Source organism: Syngnathus floridae, chromosome 8 (assembly GCF_059516105.1).
Source record: "Syngnathus floridae isolate MCC-2025c chromosome 8, RoL_Sflo_1.0, whole genome shotgun sequence".
Lineage (NCBI taxonomy): Eukaryota > Metazoa > Chordata > Actinopteri > Syngnathiformes > Syngnathidae > Syngnathus > Syngnathus floridae.
In genome coordinates, this window is record NC_142420.1 from 3151255 (window position 1) to 3175598 (window position 24344).

The 24344-nt window shown below is 39.7% G+C and overlaps 1 protein-coding gene across 5 annotated transcripts in view; it reads right to left on the reverse strand.

Annotated features, from left to right (window-relative positions):
• Positions 1-24344, reverse strand: part of il1rapl1a (interleukin 1 receptor accessory protein-like 1a) — a 184459-nt gene that overhangs the window by 80582 nt on the left and 79533 nt on the right. The window lies entirely within an intron of this gene.

The window sequence follows — 24344 nt, forward strand, 5'->3', positions numbered from 1 at the left end:
ATGGCTGCTAAAATGAAATTAAGGGGTGAGTCTAAGTGTGAGTTTTATTATGATCAATATTTAATATGATCTAACGGGTGTTTTATAAGTGCAGTCATTATTCATCATATATTTTGCAAAAGGAAAATTAATAAAATTATATCACTCCATATCACAAATTTGCATGTGTGGTAAGCACTCTCACACTTTTGTTATGTATTCAGAGCATGTGTGTGCCATCTTGGCCTCAGCAGGCAACACTCCTGCAATATTCAAATGCAACAACTCGCGTTGCATCTGGGAGCGGACAGTAAAACGCTCCATAAATGATGTCAGACTCTTCTATGTGCTGAGGATGCACAACAGCACAAAAAAAGTGCAAGGCAAGATATTTAACCAGGAATACGCATCAAGCTCATAAAAAAAGGCAAGGCAACGCTCCTTAACTTTCTATGAGGGGATATTTGTGCTTAAGCGCCTCAGGGCACTTCTTTCTATTCTACATGACCCCCCGTAACTTTTTATGACTCAAGTTTGCCCTAATTAGGTCAGAAAGTTGTTGAACATGGTTAACATTATTCATTCATCATCCAATCTGCTTGTCCTCGCAAGGGTCGCGGGTATCCTGGAGCCATACACACACACACATACATACAATTATATATATATATTTTGAAAAAAAAAAAAAAATATATATATATATATATATACGTATATACAATTAAAAAATATATATAATACAATTTAAATATATATATACACAATTAAAAATCTATATATATATAATTGATTCAACTTACAAAATTATTATTTAAATTATAATACAAGATTCAACTAAAACTGGGGAAATTGACCAATTAGTCAATCTTGGAAATGTATTCCAATGCCTATCTGGATATAAATACAGCAAATTCAGCGGACTCAGACAATTACCTTTGGCTTTACTCGTAGAATATATGGCTGAACTGACTGTATATCACAAATTGCATTAGGGATGGGAAGCACAATGGTATGCAAATCCTTCCGAATACCCAAGCTACTTATGTGCCGCTATCGCTCTACCTTGTATCTGTCTTTTATGCAGAAGGTGTACTGTATATTTGCACTACATGTCGAAGAGAGTGAGTTGTTGTTGATGATGCTGAGGTGAGATGAATCCATAAGAACCCCCGAAGGGAAGTGATACGGTGTCTCGCAGGAAGAGCTATGATTGTAATTAATACTCTTAATTAGCCGGGAAGTCACACATGCATGCATTCCTTATATGAATAGTTGTCTGCCTAATTATTGTTGCTAATTACCAGTGGGCTTGGCTACGAAAAAAGCATGGTTACGTGAGAATGTGATCGAAACAGAAAGCATCATCATGGGGCAATGTGTGAAACTTGGCCTAATTATCGCTGCTAATAATGAGATCAGGATCCCTCCAGTGTACTTACAAGTAGGAGCACATGTGTTCAATTCAAACTCTGATGGTTGAGACCAGAATAAGCAGCAGAATTTAATCTGATGACAAAAATAAGTTTCTAAATAGGTAAAAAAAATAATCTACTTAAGGTCAGTCGTTAAAGCATCACTGCTGATTGGCTGTTTAATAAAGGTGCAATAAATCCCGTCATCGAATCCAAATAAAGGCTCAAGGTTCTTGACTGGGGTCTTGAAACTTTGGGAAGTGAGCTACCCCCAAACAATTTTACCGCTTGGTGTGACTCCCGCTTTGCCTCTTATAAATGATGTATGCAGACAAACCTCAGTGTGTCAGACCGGTCAAACGTCAAATGCATACGACAAGGTATTGTACACACAGGCCTCTTGGGGTTTTTCCAAAGTGGAGCCCTTTTGTGTGTGCGTGTGTGTAGATATTTAGATATGAAACTCAAAATGGTTTTTATCAACTCAATTAGAGGCTGACATTTCCTCCGTCCCCATGCTGGGCTTGAAAATCAATGCTTCCCCATTGGAGGCAGACTGCAGTCACCATCTCTCACTTCCTCTGTGCAAGCATACACAAACACACACAGGATCCTGCTTACACCTCTGGGACATCACACCTTTTATAAAGATTGCACTCGGCCACTCCTAAACAAGCCCCAACTGCGAGGCTTTCATACGCACATGTTGCCGAGCGGCTGTGCTTGTGAATTACACTGCAGTATCCGAGACTGCAGCACTTCTTTTTTTTTTTTTTTACTAGCTTTTCTGCAGTTCATGCACCACCAATGCTACACAATATGTGTGTCTGGGGGGGCATAGGTGTGGACAGTCAGGTTGTCAAACTTGTACCTCGGAGCATTATTATATTGAGTTTTTGACACAAATGTGACAACACCAAGGCAATAAAAACAGAGGCAGGAGTTTGAATAAATGCATGCATAAACACATGATGACAGTGACGATGAGTTTGCGTGTCGCTCGAGTTAACACCCGGATATTCTCTATAATAATGCCTCTGTTTGGGATCTTAAAATCATTAGTCATGGTTCATGGGTTGGGCAATCACTAAATTTGTTAGCGAGTCACAGAGTAACCCGTGTTTGTTTTTATAGTTCACTTTCTTAAATGGAATCGAAAACTTTTGTCAGCGAGTCACAGAGTAACCCATGTTTGCTTTTATGGTTCACTTTCTTAAATGGAATCTAAAAATTTTGTCAGCGACTCACAGAGTAACCCATGTTTGCTTTTATGATTCACTTTCTTAAATGGAATCTAAAACTGTATTATTGACTCACCTCTGTCTCAAAGTAACTCATCCAGTTCAAATATATTCTATAAGCCATATCCATATCAAAACAAACTATGAATCCTTAGCACCCTTTAAAATGATCTCCATTTTTGAAAACCCAGATATGGTCACCATAGCCAACTCATCAGTTCTTCCATAATTAAAACCCCACTAATTTTTCATACAAAGTCCCATATCACCCTAAATTGCTCCTCTCACTCTAAGCCCCATCACAACCTGCTCCTCTAATGAAGTGTAATTATCAGATCTTAGGCGGGCGGTGGGGCTCTCGCAGGTCGCAGCGAGAGTCAATGATCTATACTGATAAGAACTCTTCATAACGATTTGTCACATTCACTTTCTCTTCTCAGTGTACGCCCACACACACACACATCCATCCATCTCCATGCGTCTCAGGAAGAGCCGGTTCTAGGCATGCATAAAAAAAATATATACATATATATATATAAAACATTTCATCATTAGTTTACATTATTTATCATGCCACTCAGTGATTGCAGCATGGTTTTTTTGACTACTTACAGACATGTAAAAGAATCCAATAACACACTTGGGTAGAACAGGTAATGGCTGCTGTTAACTAGGCACTTACACAGTACACGTGTACTTATGTATCTCTATTCAAGTGTTAATAATACACACAGCCAAAGAAATTTATAATCCTGCACGCGTGATATTGCTCATCAATTGCATAGCAAGCTTGGCTTCTTCAGCCGCTGTAATCACATAAGCCAAATGCTTTAGATATAACAAAAATTCACAAAAAAAAATATAATGGTTTTTTTGTCCATCCATCCATCCATCCATCCATCCATCCATCCATCCATCCATCCATCCATCCATCCATCCATCCATCCATCCATCATCTGTTTGTCTATCTGTTGTCTATTTAGCTCAATATGGGAGTTGTCAGTCACTTTTGCTTTTAGCTCCTTATTTTGAAACTCAAATGTGAATCACCTCCTAACTTAAGATTCCATATTGATTCACAAACACTCAGACCTCTTTATAAAACAGGTGATGGATATCGTGACAATGTGTTTGCATGTACATATATTGGGATGACACTCCCACAATGCATACAAAATGTTTGCAGCACGCAAAATATTATATTAAGAAATTATTTTCTGGCCATTTGTACAGTCACAGTGCTAATTTGAGGTGAAGCCAACACGGAGTTTCCACAGTGGCTAAAAGCTTGCTAAGGATGGAAGCTTTGTGTTAACAGGGACGAATTGACAGTAAATGGGTGGCCTGTACAAATAAAAGTCTGAGGTGAAAAAAAATAAAAATAAAAAAAACACCAACTGCATTAATGCAGCAAATCAGCCCTGTTTGAACCACGCTATCCAATCAACAGTGGACAGCTGTAAGCACTGTTTGTGCTCACAGCTGGTCTTAAAATACGCCTCTATCGGGTTCTCCGCCTTCACATCCAAATGAACCCAAATAAAACTCCAAATAAACATGACATAAGGCAGTAATGCATATCCAGAACGGGCCGCCTGGGTTGTGTTTTACAAAGCAATTTGGCACTGGCTTTTGTTGGACAGGAAGTGGATCAAATATATCATTTTCAAATAATTCTAGGTATAAGTGAAACAAGAGCACTTTCGCCAAGGCGTAAGTTGATTAAACTGAAATTAATGACCGGGCATCTATGATCCAATTAGCTAAAAGTAGGTTATATTTTATTTGGGGATTCACAGCACAAAATGCTTTTAGTCTGTCATACATTGGTCAGGGGTCATTGGTCTGTCCGCATATGAAATGGTTTGTTCTTGAAACCGGTAACATCCATCCATCCATCCATCCATCCATCCATCCATCCATCCATCCATCCATCCATCCATCCATCCATCCATCCATCCATCCATCCATCCATCCATCCATCCATCCATCCATAATATCGCTTGTCCTCACTTGGGTCGGGAGTGCACTAAATCTAAACGAAGGGGCAAGATTTTGCAAATAAGTCTTGCCCCCCTCAAATCAAACCAACTGAAGATTCTCAACAGGCCCTTTTTTTGTTCCTTTCTTTTGGTACTACACCAAAAGCACGTTCGACCGCCAGCATCTGGAATTAGACCTGCTGTTTTCTGATGACTGCAGCACGGCTACGAACACGCTAGACAAGACCTACGCTGGCATGTAAATGAAATTACGCAGGTTTTCACGCCAAGCGCACGGTTGCCAGTCTACTATAATGACCCTCTGTCTTGTCTGCAGCATGCTGTGAGACACTCCCCCTAGTAAACGCCCAATCGCTACTTAGTATGCAAAGGAGCCTTCAAGTAGCCAGATTTCTCTCCCTCAGTGAGGCAGGCTCAGCGGAAGCAGTAAAATGAGGAAGCAGTGAAGCTCAATTAAATGTGTACAGTCGTAGCGGTTTATGTTGTGAGATAATAAATGATTCAATAAGATAATTATGTTGCTGGCTGTTAAAGGTTTGTTGAGGGATTTTTTTCGTTGCATTTATAATTCTTATTAAGATTTTTTTTTGTTTTTTACGACCGCTTTATTGGTTTCATAGAGCTTACATGCCTCAGTCCATAAGAGTTTTAACAGCAGGAGCTTTGTCTTCAGGTGGTACACCCGAATTGAAGACGATTCACGAGTCTCCTTGGAGGTTGGACATCTTGTGCTGACCCTGAAAGTAGCACCTCGATACTATTGGTCGAACTTTTCCAGATGCCATTGTTTGTCACGAATCACCCAAAAATCCGAAGTTCTATGCGGCCTTGTTAAATTGAACGAGTTGATGCAGTTGATGCCAAAGAGCTAAAACGATTCAATGCTCTGCCCAAGCTAACGCTAAGCTCGATTATGCCCGTCCCGCTTTGCCGTTTCAAAGCCAGCTTATATTGCTCACAACAATAAAATCCTTATTGTCACCCATAAAGCTCATAAATGAGGGCGGCATCTCAGATCAATTCATGTAAATACTTCCCATGATCATCGTCATGGCGACCGGGTCAGTTCAAAGACAAGAAAGAAAGTGGAGTTGTAGCCTCGGGACTCTTTTAAATGAAATTTGAAGTAGGATTCAAGTTTGATCGTGATAATCGTGTAAGAACACATTAGACTGATAAGGGGTGGCTTCATTCAGCTCTGCTGTCTGGGAGCCACATGACTACATCCTGTTACTGTTCTGTTGCCGATCCATTAGATTAGATTTGATAGGAACTGGCATGGACTGTATAGACATTACGATCACACTTAGCCTATTAGATGGGATTGGTCACGTTTATGCATCCATCCGCTAAAAACATTAAACCCTATGCAACAAAGTCGAATCCCAACTTTTATTTTCAGGAAAAATATGCTTCCAAAGTCACAGGATAACTTAACTCTACAGTTTTAAGGCCCGAGGAGTTGGGTGAAAACTCATAAAACTTTGCACATACATCATACCTAAAATAAAAATCAATATTTTATAGATTTCTAGAGTTTCAAAAAAATGACTCCATGCATTTTTTTTTTATGAAGCATTCTCGATTCTATTCTTCCAGATGTTTGGAAGTTGGGAGACACATGCCCATGACGTACACAAGAACGCCATGTGCAAGTAGCAGAAACATACTCGAGTACCACGACGTGCCCAGAGCTGTGAGAGCCCTTTATAGCTGCTCACAGCTCTGGTTCTTTATTTTTTTTTATGATCACCAACGTTGGCCCCTCAAAAGAGTCCTAGAGATCATTATGACCAGGAAAGTCGTACACATTTCTGTCTGAGCTCCTTAATTTAGCAATTTTACTATCCACAATGAGACATGTGCAGCAGTAAGAATAATAACTCCACATTGTTTGTTCTACTTACAGAGGTATGGTTTAATTGTGGAATCATTTCGATTTCTATTTGTTTCAATGAATCCAAGGTCGAACAGCATTCGAGAAAGAACTGTCTCTGATCTTGTAGTTTGCCCTATATTTATTATAATTTGTGCGTATTATCCTTGCGTTCGTCTTCATTGTCTTTGACATAACACTAGGGAAGTTTATATCCTTCGATTCTCTCCTGTCTGTGTTACACCGCTCCAAATTTCTCCATCTCCAAGCCTTCCTCGCACTGATGGCTCACCACTGCTCATTTAAATGCAAATGTGGACCAAACACCGATAATTTTTCGACGTGGGAAAGATTTACCCTCTCGTCACTTGTCCGTCACTCACTTTGTAATTTTTCTGTCCTATTCAGTGATTAGAGGGAGCCAATTGGTTTTGTAAAGATTGTATCGGAGGAAAAAAAACTACCTGCCAAATCAATGGTGGGTCTTTTTGCAGGGTTGCATATACAGACACTAAATGCAGATTAGTTTAAGTTGTCTCCCAAATTCCATGCTGAATCATCTATTGGCACAGATATGTTACTTTTATTTTATATTTCTTTTGAATTCGTCCATTTTTTGATAATAGAAAGTAGAAACTCCATACCATCATTACACTTCATCTCATACAATATTTTTCCCTTACTGTTTTAGTGGGGGCGGCTGTAACATATGACATTTTAAATAATTTTAATGGGGAAAGAGAATTTGAGATATGAGTGTTTTGAGTTACACAGATTCTCACAAAACCATTTAAGCCATAGCTCAAGGCAATACTGAAATTATATCAATGTAATTCCCTTCCATTATTTTAAATGTTAAGATTTTCATCATCAGGATTAACCTTATCTTGAACAATTGGCTAGAAGAAATAACATGGTTTTACTGTGTCTCCATTTTGATTTAAGGAACCAATAATGGATCCTTGGCTTTTAAAGGACTATCCATGATTATTCGTATGACACTTTTGGCCAGCTTGTCAGTTATTTGGCTGTATGCCAAAGTAGCTGGCCTTTTTGTGCAGGTTTTGATACAAAACAATTTGCACTGCCACTTGAGTTGGTGCTTAATTGTGCAGAACAAAAGTCTGCGTACAATTAGAGATTGAGAAAATAAACAGACTCAAGCCGGGAGAAGGAGACAACCTTTGACGAAATGTGATGTGACGGCTGCATATGCAAATAACACAAGTGTCGTGTCTTCCAGGCCTTGTGCCATGCAGCTAGCCACCAACACCAGCTGAGCAAAGCCAATGCCAGACTGCTGGAGGGCAGCCTATTGGTGGCGCACTGGCATTTAGCCGCTTGCTGCTAATTATTCAATGAAAAATCCAATCATCTACCTTTTTACCTCGTCGGGTAGATTCGCTTTTGTAGTCAGTTGCAGCAGAATAGGCAGTGAATCATCTGTGTTGAAAATGGAAGAAAAAAAAACCCACTGCATACAAGGAATAAATGAAGCCAATTAGCATCGTTTTTCCACTTTGAGATGAAACTGCAATCATGCTAATATTACCGATATTGGTATTCACTCAATAGTAATTCATATAAGTATTTTTGTCATTTCCAGTATGCATACAATCATCCATATACATCTTGACCAACTAGTGAGCAGCATGACATAGTTTTTGCCAATGCTGGTGTGCAAAAAAAAAAAAAATATTGGCAAGATAAAGTACTTGTCGCAGACAAACATTGATAGTAAGCAACTGCAAACACTGTTGTTTTCTATCTTTCCTGTCATTTTGGCTGAAACGCAGTGACGCGTTCAAAATAAAAGCAATAAAATACCTGGAATCGTTAATGATGACCAGACACGATTATTGCCTTTAAACATGAGCTCTGTAAACAGACCCCGGATGAACTTGTGTGCCACTGTATGATTGCATGCTGATCTGCTGACATCCGCTCGTCACTGTAAACAAATTGAATCACAGCCTCCATCTCTGGTGCAGTGTGTATTGTATCAATTTCTTCTCCACCCACCCAGACCTTATTTGTGGCGAGCACACTGTAAATTGCGCTGTAATGCATGCCGCCGTTGCATTAAAGCATAAAGCCCGCCACCTGAGAACCACAAAGACGGATATAGACGACAACAACAGGGAAATGAAGTCAGTATAATTTATGATATTTGCATACATATTGGCAAGACTGTAACTTGAAGCACAACTTGGATAAAAAAAAAAAAACTAAACCTGCAACTGTGGGATTTACTCGAGTAACAACAAAAAACAGCACACATTGTCGTTTAAAAGACCTCCGCACCTCAAGGTGATGCTAGCCTCCAGAATTTATTGCCCTTGACCAAGTTCAGCTCAGCTCACTCACAACCTTTTAATAACTCTTCAAATGACTTCAAATTAACCAGAACCCGTTATAGAACAGAAATTTCCCCTGTTGTGCGCGAAAAGGGTGTCAGTGAGACATTAGCTTTTTGACTTACCTCCCTCTCTATTCCCATTTCTCATTCTTGCTGCCTTTCTCCTGCCCATAAAAGGGCTCTTTTTAAGGAGAACATAAAGCTTGTCAGGATTTGGGCAGCTGGTGAAAGTCATTTGAGGCCCAAATTGATGCGCTCTGGACTCTCAATAGTATCTCTCCAATGGCGGAGGCCGGATAAAGGTGTCTTTATCTTGCTAGGGTGAAAGTTGGGAAATGAGCAATGGGCGTTGGTGGCGGCTGCTGTCGCGTCTCGCAAAGACCTATTTTTACAGAGTAGACTGACTCACCAAAATTTAAGACTGGAACCCACACATTTGTCCATTATTACCGCAACAAGGCCAGCACAATTACAATGTAACCTAAAAAAGATGAATCCTTGAATCCTAACCAGGAATGCCAACACCGTCTTGAAAAACTCACCTGAAAACTTAATCCTTAATTCAAAATCTGTAATTTTACACTCTAATTTGAAATAATAATAACCCTGATTTGAGACTCTAACTTGAAAAACCGAATGTAAACCCTCAGTCCTGGCTCGAAACCGTATATCTGGCTTGAAACCTTGATTTTAAAACTTAACCCTACCCTGAACCTGAAATCTCTTCAAAACCTTTTAAGTGAACCCTGAGCTTGAAAACACCCTAACCTGAATTCCCAAACTTGTTGTGAAAACATAATTTCAAATAACAACCCTGACTTGCCTGGTTCGGCATCGACAGTGGCCCGATGACCATGGGCGACTAACCTTGAGACCCAAATGGGCCAGTACGCATTTCTAAGTCACGGCCACCGAAAAATGATCCAAGAGTTTTTGTTTCGGAGTTAAAGAATTTCATCAATGAAACAATTCGGCTGTATCTGTGTTTTTTTTAAATCCTGTTCTGAAAACCCTAACCCAAGCTCGTAACCCCAATTCATCCCTTATTCCAAACACAAACTTGACTGCATCATTTACATAACCCAAACATCGGAAACACACAAAAGAACTTTTAAAAGCCCATTCCTGATACAAAACGCAACATTATAAGCGGACGTCTCAGCAAAGACGACCAAGCGTTAAATGGAACGCTGGGAAAAGTCTCCTCCCCTAAAACAACAGACATGCATCCAAATCAAATCGTGATTAGGCAGTGTATGAACTCCATCCATCATGCTGACGAGGTGTGAGCAGGACACCTGGAGGCGGGCCGAGCCAAACCCCATCGGAGCGTGACCGCGGTACATTTCATATCCAAAAGGTCTCCGAATGCAAAGCGCATGGGGGGGGGGGGGATGTCTGTTTGTTTATGCAAGTGTCAGTCTGCTGCATGGAGAGCTGCCAGCCATTCTTTCTTTGTACGCGCTCCATTGTGTGCAAAGGTGATCCCATGAGATAGCGACGGCGCTACGATTCGCTAATCTCCCCCCGGTAGAAATGGGAGAACGTCATCGGAACATGTCAAATTGTGTTTACGCTCGCCGCCGGTTTCATTACTTCTAATTTGACAAGTCATTATCACCCTTGCTCGTCACCCTTGTCTCTCCTGACACCAGAACAGGGAGGAGGAGAAATAGGAGAAGCTATAAACAGTAAGACGATATTCCAACGGCTTGGATTTTTGTCATTAACACCAGCCTATGCTAAGGGAGTCCTCACACATTTCGCACCTCGAAGTTGGATCGCAATCCAAGTAATTATTCATCCCGCAATTACGGGGCCCGAAGAAGGATTTGATTCTGGGCCCCCTTTCTACCGGCTAACCTCTTTAAAAATATAAATTGAACACAAACTTAAGCAGTGATATATCCCGAACCCCAAACTGTCTAGGGACCTTAATATAAAACCTTAAATCTGCTTTCAATCTCGAATTTAAAACCCTAACCCTACACTGAACCCCCAATTGAATTAGTTGTAATTAAACATTACATGGAATAAATCACACCAAGGAGTGAATGTCCGTAAGGTTACCATGGCAACGTATGATTGACTCTAATATAACGTACGTGTTTGCCAGTGTCGAGAGCACACGCTTTGTGACTAGATGGTGGCAAACCAACAGTAGATTACGCGTGTTGAGAGTAGCGTCCGGCTGAACATTTTTCAAGAGCCATACCGGATTAGTTAGAATTATCATGAGATTAGTGGATTTGTTTAAATGGCCCACAATGCATTGCATAGCTTCCAAGACTACACAGTTTGGGATTTTCAGGCACACACAATCTCCAACTGTTAATACCACAGTTTTGTCGGGAAATATGGGATGGATTTGTCAAATATGGCAGAGATTGCATCTCACAGTAAGCCGCAAGAAAACAGTCTTACTGCATGGGTGGGAAACCTGCCCTAACGTTAACCCGCACCAATCTATAAGACGATTGCGGTAAATGGAAGGCAATCAGGCCATAAAGTGTTGCCAGTCTATTTCAATCAATACGATAAGTGTGTCTGTTCGTATTTGATTAAATAAATATGTTGCGGCTTGTGAAATGAAATTTAAAACCCACACTTGCAAATATTGACGGTCTCTCGAGTGTTTTGACCATCGATTCGTCTGTACATACCTCAACAGCTTATCGAGTTTCCTCCATTTCGCAACTCGCAATAAGTGCAGCTTTTATCGCTATTGTGTTAATTTTGAGTACTCACACAAAACAATTGCTCCAGGCCCCTTTTTGGCAAATTAGCAGATAGGTAAAGGACATTGAGGGTTGTGTTTTGACTTAATTTAACAGAGAAAGAACACAAACGTGTCACAATGCATGACGCCTTCAGCAAAAATGCACTTCTTTGCATATAGGATGCCTCTGTCAGTGTGTAGTTTTATTTACGTTTTCTTTTAGCACTTCTATTACAGCCAAGAGGCTTAAAAAATACGATTTTGAAGGTGAGTCAAACTTCACTCTCACGATCCTGGCTTAAACTATTATTTGTCATTTCTTGTGTATATATATAGAGAGAGATATATCTATATATCTCTATATAGATAGATAGATAGATAGATAGATAGATAGATAGATAGATAGATAGATAGATAGATAGATAGATAGATAGATAGATAGATAGATAGATATGAACGAACGTATTAAAGAGTATAGATCTTGTCACAAGTACTTTAATTAATTTTGATACATTGCGGTGGTATTGGGAAGTGTCCTTGTGGCAAAAGAGTTGGTGAAACAATCCAGTCACAAATCTTGCCCTTTCTCCTTAAAGAAAAACAGCCTTCCCAAACTGACGGCTCTGCGGAAGTTTAGACCCCAATTGCATTTTGTGCCCCCGGGGCTTTTTAAGTCAGTATTTCTCATGAGTTCTCTTACAAGGCATAAAAGCTTCCAGCCTGGAGGTTGACTCGGGAATGTGTAATGTGGCCGCAAAGAGAGAGGAAATGGGATATTTAGCCGACACCCCTTGGACTAAAATTAGCTTTCAATCTCGGCGCGTGTCCTTTCGTTCACATTTGCGCTCGCTCGGTCTGCGATGCCGGGTGACAGTCACGGGCGGAAGGTGCAGACCGCAAAGTTTACGCTTAATGCACCGACCTCAAATCAAATCCATTTAAGACCATCAATGTCACGTTTATTATTTACCATCTTTCATTATTTATTCCTGGATGTACAAAATCTAACTGATCCATACAGCACATGTGAATGTCAGATAGTGTTGGGAAAAAATAACAATGTTGTGATTAGGAACCAGCCAATTAATTGGCCAGACGATTAAATAGGCCGATTATGGCCAGTATTTGCCGATTGTGTTTGCCTTTATGCACTAACTATTTACAGCAGTTGTGCACAAGAAACACTCCTCTCAATCTTTATTACAGATAAATCCTTACCATAACCTGTATATTAAAATTTGTTGATAGTCATTCAATGGACCTGTCATACAAAATAATTTTAGCAAAAATCATCTTATAATTGATGCCCATTAAAATGTTCAAAATGGTAAAACCAGAGTGAAGAATTTGCATTAAAGTAATTCCCGATCTGGATGTTCAAATCATCACGTGGTCTAATAAATTTATTAAACACTATATACAGTATATAAAAATAAATAAACTATGGGCATGAATAAAAAATATGACGTTAAATCAAAGTGATGGAGTGGGGATAGTGGCACTGAGAGGTCGTGGAGGGAGAAGTGGGTTGGTAGTGGTCAATGAACCATCCTGGCCAAAAGGGGGGAAAAAAAAGACATTTCCAGAGAGATTTGATACTCAGGAGCCAACTGGAGTTAATGACATTGTGCCCAAGGCCTGGACTCAGGCAACTGAAAAGATGGAAATGTTTAACAAGGAAAAGGGAATTGGTGTGTTGCTCAAAACATATAAACCAAACCAACCTATAGGAAAACAACAAAAAAAAAAGATTGCCCTCATCAAACCTCACACACCTTGAGAGGAATATATTTATCTTTATTTTTATTGATAAAATAATTTCCAATGTGATCTTTAAAATGAATTATTGCAGGCCAGAAAGGTTTTTTTGGGTCTGCTGAGAATTCTAATAATACTTTCAGAGATTTGTGCAATTTCCGAGCAATCACAATTGGAGCATTGTTGTTTTTGCTACATCCGAGTTTAAAAACAAATTTAGTTGGTTTGCAAAGTCATTTTTGTCACATGTCATTGCTGTGCACCATTATTTATCCTGACGGCAGGAAACGAACAAGACTACTTGTCAAAGTGAGGGTGAAATTCAAGAAAGGTTTGATTTGGTCTGGCCTTATATGTTATATGACTAGAAGAAACCAAAACATACCCAGTCAATACTTGTTTGCATAAAAATCTAAAAAAAAAAATTCAGCTTTATGGTATTGCCATCATTTTGACAAAACTTTTATTACATTCTGGCACGCTCAACAAAAATAGTATCATTTCATGTCGAGGAAGGCAAGAACTGTAAAACAACCCAAGACACTTTTGCAAAATAAAAATAAATCATCATTCCTTGACAGCTTTTGAGCGCAACAAGAATTTTCCACACTTCTCAAAATATCATCTTGCATTCCCTGGAGGTGCAAACCGACCTATTGACAGTATTGCACTAACTTGACTTTCTGCAGCTTTACTAACCTCAATCACGTAGTCGAGTGGTTGTTTCCCAACACTAACGTTTGCAGGGTGATTCTGAACTCTACTGACACTGCCAAAGTGTAAAAAACCGAACCTCCAGTTGCTCCTGTTTCTGCATCATCCGAAGAACGAGACATTTTTAAGATGCTCAAAGGTAGAAAATTCAACACACAAGTGAAATCCCATTTTTCCCTTTTGTATTTTCACGCATTTCAGCAATTGCAAGGTCACACACACAAAATTTGGATGAGATCCCTCATAAAATGTTTTTGCACAATAATCGACCCTTAATTTTCATGCATGTGTGATTAAACCTTTGCATTTAAATCCCTGCATAGGTAATGAATGCCTGTTTCTCATTGACAGGATCTCCAGCCATTATGTGAAGAGCGAGGATAAATGAGCCACCGCTAAAGATGAAGGAACATTTTCAATTAAGACGGCCCGCCTCTTTAATAATGCAAGGCCCCATTATGACGGTGGCCCAGTTTAAAAGTTGCGAGCCACTCTTCACATTCAAATCCAACAACAACAACAACGGAACGTTTCCTCTTTCAAGTCGGTGGTTGTGTACGCAACTCCTTCAGTGGAACGCACACACCTGCACAAGAATAAGGGCTGGGAAACAAAACGGACGAGGGAGAAGCAGACCGACTTGTCTGATGTGTTCCTCTAAAATATTTATGCGGCTCCTTGTCCCCGATTCTGTGTGCAATTAAGGCTCCTCCCGAATGATGCTAGCGCTCTACCGCTGCTACTCATTGTTAGCCCTAATGCATCCCATAAATATATTGTTTCAAACAAGTCCGAGCGTGCAACGAGCATTGGCTTTAATTGCCGAGTGCAAGCTGACAACGCAAATTACCGCCTGCGTTTAATGCGACAGCAGAACCCGTCGCCGCAAACCTGCTGGCGAGGAATTAAAGCAATCGCGTTTACATCGGAAACTGCTGAATTATTCAGTGCCTCTTGACGATAAAGGAGAGGATCGCACAAAAAACACAAAAAAAGGGGGATAGTGGCGAAAGACAACAAGAATATGGATCTTGTTAATTCTCCTCGGCCGGGGGATCGAGTTTCGGGGGCTGGGCGGCGACTGGGCCTGTGGGGCAGCTTTAAATAGGAATTAGCAGCATTTCATTGTGATAGTTATTGAGTATGTGTCCCCTGGGTGGGTCTGCATATTGTTAGTGGGCCTTGTAAATCTAGAATAATCCTCCCACGGCACGCGTGCACATTGTCCATACATGCATGTCTCTTGTACAGGCATGCGTAGTTGCCACAGCACAATTAGTACAAATGGACAAGATGGGAAAACAAGTACGCTGTATTTCTGCAAATAGTAACCAGAGCCGTGTCTTCACTCACATACCTGTAATTTGACAATTTACGTCAAGTGAAAGTGGAGTTAAATGATTTTTGTCCCAAAATGTAGAGAAACCAGGTGGATTGAGTGAAAATAATAGTGTGGAGCAAGCACATGTACTGGAAGGCTAATTTAAGACAAGGATTTGCGCATAATAAGATCAAAACGACAATCGACTTGCGGCCGTGTGATGGTAGTCAAGTGGGGATATTTCCCACTCAATAAAAACGGCGCTGCTGCAATCATGTTGCCGTAAAAATTCAACATTAAATCTTCTTTAATACTAAACAAGGAAGTCATTTACAATGTGCCGTTAGACTCTACATTTCTGGGAGACATGTTGGTATGTGCTGCTGTTTTTGTTAGCAAACCCAAATTCAAAACGTGCTCGTTCATGTTTGTATGTTAACAGTAGAATAGACATGGAGCCACTTTATACTCCAGTATATATCCTTATCGTGCATATCAATCAATACATAACATTTGGCCGTCGCCCACTCATCCGCGGGGGAGGACAGTTGGTGAGACTCAACGAGCCGAGTGCAGAAGTTGAGGTGATGAACACCGGACAGCCATCGGGCCCGGCTGGTTGCCTCGAAAATGGAGAGGCGAGGAGTTCGAAAATGGAGAGACGAGGAGTAGTCTGCTCCTTTTTTGTTCAGCTTGTGGCAAATAAGCATGGCCGCGTCACAAGAGTTAACTCTACAATCCATCATATTTCACCACCACCCTAAAACAAACACACACAATTCCTTCTACTACTACTACTACTGTGCAAACTAGTCCTATCAGGGTTTCTTAAAATGTTTACATGTTTTTCTGAGTGTGAATAGTTCATTGATCTGTCATTAATTGGATCGCAGCTCATAATGGGCAGGTCAAGACAGGATCAATTGGTAGTTCCAGAACGTCTGTGCTATTGAGCAAAATCATTTTAATGTTCAAAAGAGTTGAGCCGAAAGAGTGAACGGAGTAAACATTCCCATTGATGATATAATTTATAAAAAAAAAATGAAATAAAAAACTTCTCTTGGAACAGAAAAAAGTAGATTTGGAGGTATATATTTTTTACTAGACGGCTGCTATACATTATTAGGTGAAATTATTTTGAGTTACACTATCAAAGAGATATTTATTCAACAATAAGGTCATTATCGTGTTTTGACTTTATTGCACTGCATCACGCAGACTTTCAAAATTATAACGTGCTCATGTTGCTATGGCAACCGCATGGACCCCTCTTGAGTTTTGTAAATAACTAAAAAAATAGACGTGTAATCAAGCTCTTTTGTGCGTCTGATTTCATTGTGGGGTTTTTCAGTGTTGTCCATTTGTATGTAAAAATAATATCTATCTATCTATCTATCTATCTATCTATCTATCTATCTATCTATCTATCTATCTATCTATCTATCTATCTATCTATCTATCTATCTATCTATCTATCTATCTATCTATCTATCTATCTATCTATCTATCTATCTATCTATCTATCTATCTATATATTGTGCCTACTAGAGCTGCAAACAAATGAAAATGTCTGACAGCGTCAATCAAAAATGAACCTTATTATCTTCATTTGTATTGGCCGCCATATAAAAAAAGTAGGCAGCAATACATCCACACCGCTAATGTTCGATATTAGCTGCACAGAGGCGGTGAACCATGATATGATGGAGCTCTTTGTCATTTCACTCGAATGTATTAAAGTGCAATATAAAGAATTTTATTCTAATATACCAGGCAGTCTCATAAAATCAAGCACACTCTATTTGCACAAGCTCACATCCGGAGAAATGCTGCTCTCTACTTCATATTTAAGTGCTGTGTGTGTGTGCACCGGCTTCCTGCACAGTAGGTGTTGTGGAAATACATATTTTATACAGGAATCTAATTGCATTTAGTGGCCCCGAGCGCCCTACCAGACAATGCGCAACAATGCTCTAATGGCTACGCTCCTGTGTGTGTGTATCACAGGGTGCACGATGCACACGCCCACACACAGACTTACGCAAACGCACATGGTGCGCAGTAATAAGCGCGAGGACTCGACATTGACATACCCGAAAAGTAAAAATCTAATCGCTGAAGACAGCCACTTAAACAATACGAGGTCTGACATCCCCACTTCTTGAAATGCGCTGGATACAAAACTCCCATAAAAGGCCACACAAGTAAAGTGTGTTAAGGTTTACGCACTGCATTTATGCATTCGGGTTTGGAAGCGTGGAAATAGTGTTGAGGGATATAGCAGGAAAAATTTGTTGGCTTGTATGAAAATCTTATTGCGACAAAGCTTCATGATTCATTTGCAATGGCAAGTTGAAAAGCGTGGAAATTTAATGTTTATATATACATTTTTGTAGCTTCCAAATTCATTGTTTACAGTTTTGTTCTCTTAATATTAAATCTTTCCTTGGAACGTTTCACTTCATTTTGTTTTGTGAGTTAATCAACTGTGCAGTATATTTTAAAATCCTCCTAGTAGTCTAGGAAGCACTAATGAATAAGTGAAAGAAATTGTAATGAAATATCAACCGAATCTAAAATTTTCCCTCACATGATTGCTTATGAGTAAGATATTTTTAAGCATTTGTAAAATGTATTTCCCCCAAATCTTGTTCTTGCACTGTACCTTCTTTTAGGAATTTTACAAAGCTATTTTTGATATCTTGAATTTGTTTTTAAACGTTTTTCATTTTGTTTGTTTATAAATATTTTATACGTTTACAGTTTTTTGTCTTTAAAACTGCCTTAACTAAGTGCTGTAGTTATTATTGCGTTTAAAGAATAAAGCTGCCTTAACTAATGACTCAATTTGTGCAAGATTATAATATACTAAAACAACTTTATCATTGTATGGTTGCATTTTTTCATATAATAAATGTTTTTTTTTTTTAATAATGCTTTACTTGCCTTAATTATCATCATTGACCTTAACAGAAACATAGCTAATAAGCAAGTTTTTAAGCAAGCAATGGTGAATAAATTCCTTCTCCATAACAATTCATAAATTTATCATTTACAAACTACGCGGGGATCCCTGTACAGTATGTTTTGTTTTAAATTGGTGGTCTGCCATATTTTTTCCAATTTTCCCTTGGCTCAATAAAGGTTGGGAAACACTGGTGGGTCGAGAACTCCCTTTCTCCAGTTTCATAAGCCAGGATAGGAACCATAAATCCTTATATCTACTTTAAGAACAGTGCCTTATTCATTGTTCTCCAGTGATGGCCTTTATTTTTTAATGAAGGGACACACAATCAATCAATATCCAGTGTTGGAAGCAGCAGTTAGCGCTTACCTGATAGCCCGAACGCTCTTAACAAGAGCCTCAAAAGGCTCTTTGAAGCACAAAGGTCACAGACAAAGCCCTGAACGCTCTCTTTTAATAAGAGAATCCAATTAATCACCACGCCAGCCTTGGATCTTTTTTTTTTTCCTTTTGTTCCTACTACCAAGACTGTAGAATTGATATAGAACTATCTAAAATTATGAAAAAAAAGTACAGCGCATATACTGGCTCCAACAGGGAGAGTTAATGAACACTGTTCTGTGCTCAAACATAATTTTCCAAAGGTCACGTTCTTTAAACAGAGAACGTCAACACTACAGTGAAGAGTGAGTCATTAACAATCAGCATTGTCTACTCTATTGCATTCATTAAGCAGCTCTCACGAGAAGTTAGTATGATTTCATGAAAAAAAATGGAGTGGGAAATTAGTAGACGATTGACATTTTGGGTGTTTTTTGTCAACACATGCTGAACTTCTTTTTCATATGTTTATGAATTAGCCTTAATATGAATTCTGTCAGAAAAAAATAACAATTTGTAACATTTTAACTTTTTTTTCTGGATTATTTTCTGAAAACATCGTTTCCATTAATCTCCTGAAACTAAATATTGTTTTTAAATATATGACACCTCCTAAGATTTGAAATGTTTCCTCCCACCCCTCTTGATACCCCCACAAGAGTGACTATTTTCACCACAACCATTTTCTTCCAAGACTATGATGCTATTCTCGTAAGATTTCAACTTTTTGTTGACCGAATTGGTATTTTGTTCTTGAAATATTGGGACTTGATTTTCCTATGATGATGATTTTACTGAAGCGTGGAACTTTTTTTTTTTATAATGCCACATAATAAAAATCATGCACCCCAGACATAATATCCATCCATCCATCCATCCATCCATCCATCCATCCATCCATCCATCCATCCATCCATCCATCCATCCATCCATCCATCCATCCATCCATCCATCCATCCATCCATCCATCCATCCATCCATCCATCCATCCATCCATCCATCCATCCATCCATCCATCCATCCACTTTCTGAACTGCTTCTCCGCATGAGGGTCACAGGCGTGCTGGAGCCAGCTAATTTTTGGCAGTAGGCAGGGGACACCATGAACTGGTGGCCAGCCAATCACAGGCCACACAGAGACGAACATTCACACTCATTCACACACCCAATCACACCTAAAGACAATTTGGAGTGCTCCATCGGCCTGCCAAGCATGTTTTCGGGATGTGTGAGGGAATCAGAGTACCTGAAGAAAACCCACAGAGGCACAGGGAAAACATGCAAATTCCGCCCAAGATGCCGGAGTCAGAATTGAATACGCAACTTCTGCACTATGAGGTGAATGTGCTAACCAGTTGACTGCTGTGACACCTCAGACAGAATAACAAATAATGTTTACTTCCCAAATTCTCAAACATGTAATGGTCAAAAAAGAAGCTTTTCTTTACTTGTGCATAAATAGCATAAAGAAAATGCAAAGTTTGCAACATTTAGCCCAAAAATATCTTCAAACATTTTTGATTAAGTTCAAATGTATTTACATACTCGGAAATACGGTCAGTTCCAGTTTGACTTAGGTCTTGTCTTGTTTTCTTTAGATTATCAGACTGTGTCTTCTGAGTCCCATTGTTTTCTATTAAGTATAATATTTAGCGATTATTCTTATAAAATTACAGGATTTTCTTACGATATTGTGAGTTCATGTAAAATTCCTGCTTTTTCTTGCAAGAATGGGACTTTTATCTCTAAAATTCTTGTAAAATTCTAAAATGTTCCTTGTAACATTTTCTTGGTAATATTTTGTTTCCTTTTCACCTTCATAATACAGTAAATTTTTGTGTGTGCTTTTGAATGAAGATTATTACTTTGGTCTTGAAAGATTCTGAATTTTTTTTCGGATTATCAGTCATTCTCTTCATTTCATCTAACTTTTCGCTGAATATTATGACTCTGTCAAGATGGTATTCTCAGATATTTAGAGAATTTCACATCATACTTGGAGTTGATTATTGTCAAATTTTTCATTTTGTTTTTTCACTACGTTTCTTGCAATAATACAACTTTATCCAGCCGAGATTCTCGTGAGATTAGAAAATGCTCTCATTTTACTGGTGATTCAGCTTTTCTTGTATTTCTTAAATATTCCTTTATTTCTCATGGCCTGCTTATTGTTTTGGGCAAGCTCCCTTGAAAGTCTCACGAGAACACTACTGACTACCTTCAAAATGAATACAGCGAGTATAACACAGAGTTTGTTAGGCGAGGGAGGTGTAGATTAGGATTCTTTTCTGGTGCACACTGAACATTTTTATATGAATAAATATATTGGTGGGGTGGGATGGGGGGGTTCAAATGAAAATAAGGATGAGACGAGTGAGCGGGAGAATAATCCTGTTAGAGATCAAACAACCTTCCATTTCCCCAGTCTCTCCGATTTATAACCTATATTCCTTCCAGGCTCCTCCTTTTCCCTTCCGGGCAAGTACTTTCACTTCCAATATTCTGCTGCTCCTTGTGCTTTTTCTTTGCATCTATTCTCCTCCTCCTCCTCCTCCTCTCCCCTCCTGGCCTCCCATCTCCATTTTGATGGCCAGCCATATCCTCAATCCTCGTCACCCTGCCCGTATCCCGCTTCCTCTGCAGCGGAGAACTAAATGGAGATTAATGAAGGAGGGGAGAGATGCGTCTGTCATCCAGACAGTCTGATATAGCCGCCGCGGCAGCCTCCACGGAGCTCGATCCATTCTAAACAAATCTAGGGAGGGGAGGGGTGGGGGTTGCATTCCAGCTGAGAGAAACGACAGCGTTGTATTTCTGTTTGTAAATGCAAACAAAAGCGTGCCTTCTGTTCAAAAAACGGAGCTGTATTCTCCTTGATTTGAAGCTATCCATGCAAGATATTCCATGCACCCCCACCACCACCCCTGTGACTCATTTCCTCCTTCTAAATCCTGACAAGTGACGGACGCCCGCTCGCTGCTCAGGATCCACTCAAATCGACACCGATAACGCTCCCGCCTCCTCCCTCGCCGGCCGGCATGACATTCACTTGCGCTTTTCACAGCTTCCTCTCACACCGACCCGTCACGCCCTTGCTTGGAGGTCAAGAAGGTATTGCTAATCTTCTATGGAAATGAACGTGTGGTTTTAGTGTGATGAGGAATCGTGTTAAAAATTCACCGGGCCTTTGCCCTGACGAGATAATAGATACCATACAAATGCATGCATACCATTTTATGTATGCATTCGGAACCCATTTGCTAATTGGAACAGAAACTTCTTCCTAAGTACCATTCCATTTCCTCAAACAGCAATCATCATCAGCATCACCCACTTATAAAACAAACAACAAACGTTAAAGAGATCTTTTCCCTCCCCATCAGAATAGTAAGTGACATCTCATTTGCAGCCCTAAATTCCATTCAAACACAAATAATAAGTTGACCGGTTTGAATCCAGTTACTAACCAAAACAGCAGCACCTACTGAGGGATAGAAACAGTCTCTTGAAACAATTCAATCGTCCAGGTCTTCTCCTACTAAAAAAGCTAGTGTGCACGGTGGCTGTCCCGACATGTGCGTCATGCACTGCAGAAAATAAATGCCTCCCAGTAACTGTAAGTACCTCTGATAAGAGGTGCTAAGCTTGCAACACAAACGCATTAGTTACACTAACTGCAGAGTCCATTTGACCTCGTAACCCAAACAGTTTCCTCAAACAATGGACATCCCTCCAATAGAAATCCAAAGCTCTAATCAGTCACAATGTGGCTCCTCCACTTAGAAAAATTAACCTCGTTCCTCAGAGGAGAAAAACAGCCACCAACTGTAATTATCTCAGTTTATGGACAATATTATAAAAACACAGACATCAAACATTTGAACTCACCAAAACAACATCACCTTTGTAGCTCTAGTCATAGTTACTATTGTTTAAACACATAAAATATATTTCTATGCCGCATCTTAAACACAAGGGCACACACTCACACATACATTAGCTGCTGACACTGACTAACAAGGCAATAACAATGCAATTACATAATATTACAAGGGCATTGCTAACTTTGATTTATAACGCATTATCTCACAAAGGCGGGAGTCAGCCTGGCTTCCTGTTCTTACGGCGACATACAGACAACCTGGCGCCCGTGGGTTTTGTAATTATGCCATGAAAGACAAAATAAAGACAAGCATAGGATGATACTACGGGAAATATCACCGTCATACATTCTCAATTTAATTTTAATGAGGAGATTAGAATGATATGCATCCTAATGTGGCTGTGTGAGGCTCATCCCAAAAACAACCAGCCAACACGCGGCGGAAGGTGATGGATAATTAAACGTGTCGATCATAATGAATGTATGAAGAGGGTTGTGTGCGCTACAGTTAGCCCTACAAACACAATATGGTAACCCGTAACCTATAAGTGTGGATTAGCCGCTTGTTTGTGTGCACATCAATTCATCTTTGCATTGTGATGCTCTTAGCTGCGTGGTGCTTTCATGGGGGGGGTGCAATCTGTCAGGCTGACGAGGACGCTTGGGACTGCGTTTAAGTCGACAGGAAGACTCTTGAGAGGCCACAAATATGCTCGGGGAAACGTGGGAATGAGTAAAATGACAGCTCAGTTACAAGATCCATGCTGCCAAATTGTAGCTCGCTGCAGTACACACAATACAAGCCGCCTCTCCGGGGATATGAGCAGCATTACATACACGGCGGACCTCTGCACATTCGCAGTTTGACATTTGCAAAATCACCTATTGAATGATTTTTTTTAAGGGAAAACTATCCTATTATTCATGGAAAAAAATTGTGATTTTGCAAAAATATCTGGACATTATTAAAGTGGATCATACCCTGTGGTATAATTTACGATTTATATTTACAATTATATTTACATTTATAATAAGTTTTTGGTGTGTGTAAATTAGTCACGGAAATGTGTCATTCATGGTCTGTACCAATAATAGATATGCTCACCAATTTGGGAGGAACTAGACATCCAGTTCAGAGCACCAAAATGTGGCTGACCCATTAAGGCCTGGTCCTGATTTGAGTAAAGTTGGGCAGGGGTTTAGACAGAGATGAGCACTTTAACCTATTTTGCTGTTCCATCCTCCTGGGCTCCTTTTAGTCATCGTCCCTCCATCCAAATCATAAAATAATCGTCCCGTCCATCCTAACCAAGAGCTGACCGAGATGACGTGCAAGAAAATGGCAATGGATGAATTAATAGCCTATATATTTAAGAAAATACCCTGACACCAAACTTATGTCTAACCTTTTTTGAAATGATGCCAAAATATATTGTTTGTGTCATAATGCAGCCTTTTCAGCAAAGCATGGAGCTGGGTGGAGGAAGCGAAGGAAAGAGACGTCTGCACTCCTCTGCTTAGACTGCTGCCCCCCCCGCGACCCCCACATCCGGATAAATGGAAGAAAATGAATGGGTGGATGGATGGGTGTTATGAAAAAGAATTCCCTAACCTCAACCCCTCGCCCCTAACCTTTTTATGGCAAAATATAGCATTTTAATTCCATAAAATGCAGCACTGTGTGCAAGTCTTGGTAGCAGGTGAAAAATACAAAACTAGGGCGGGCTGATATG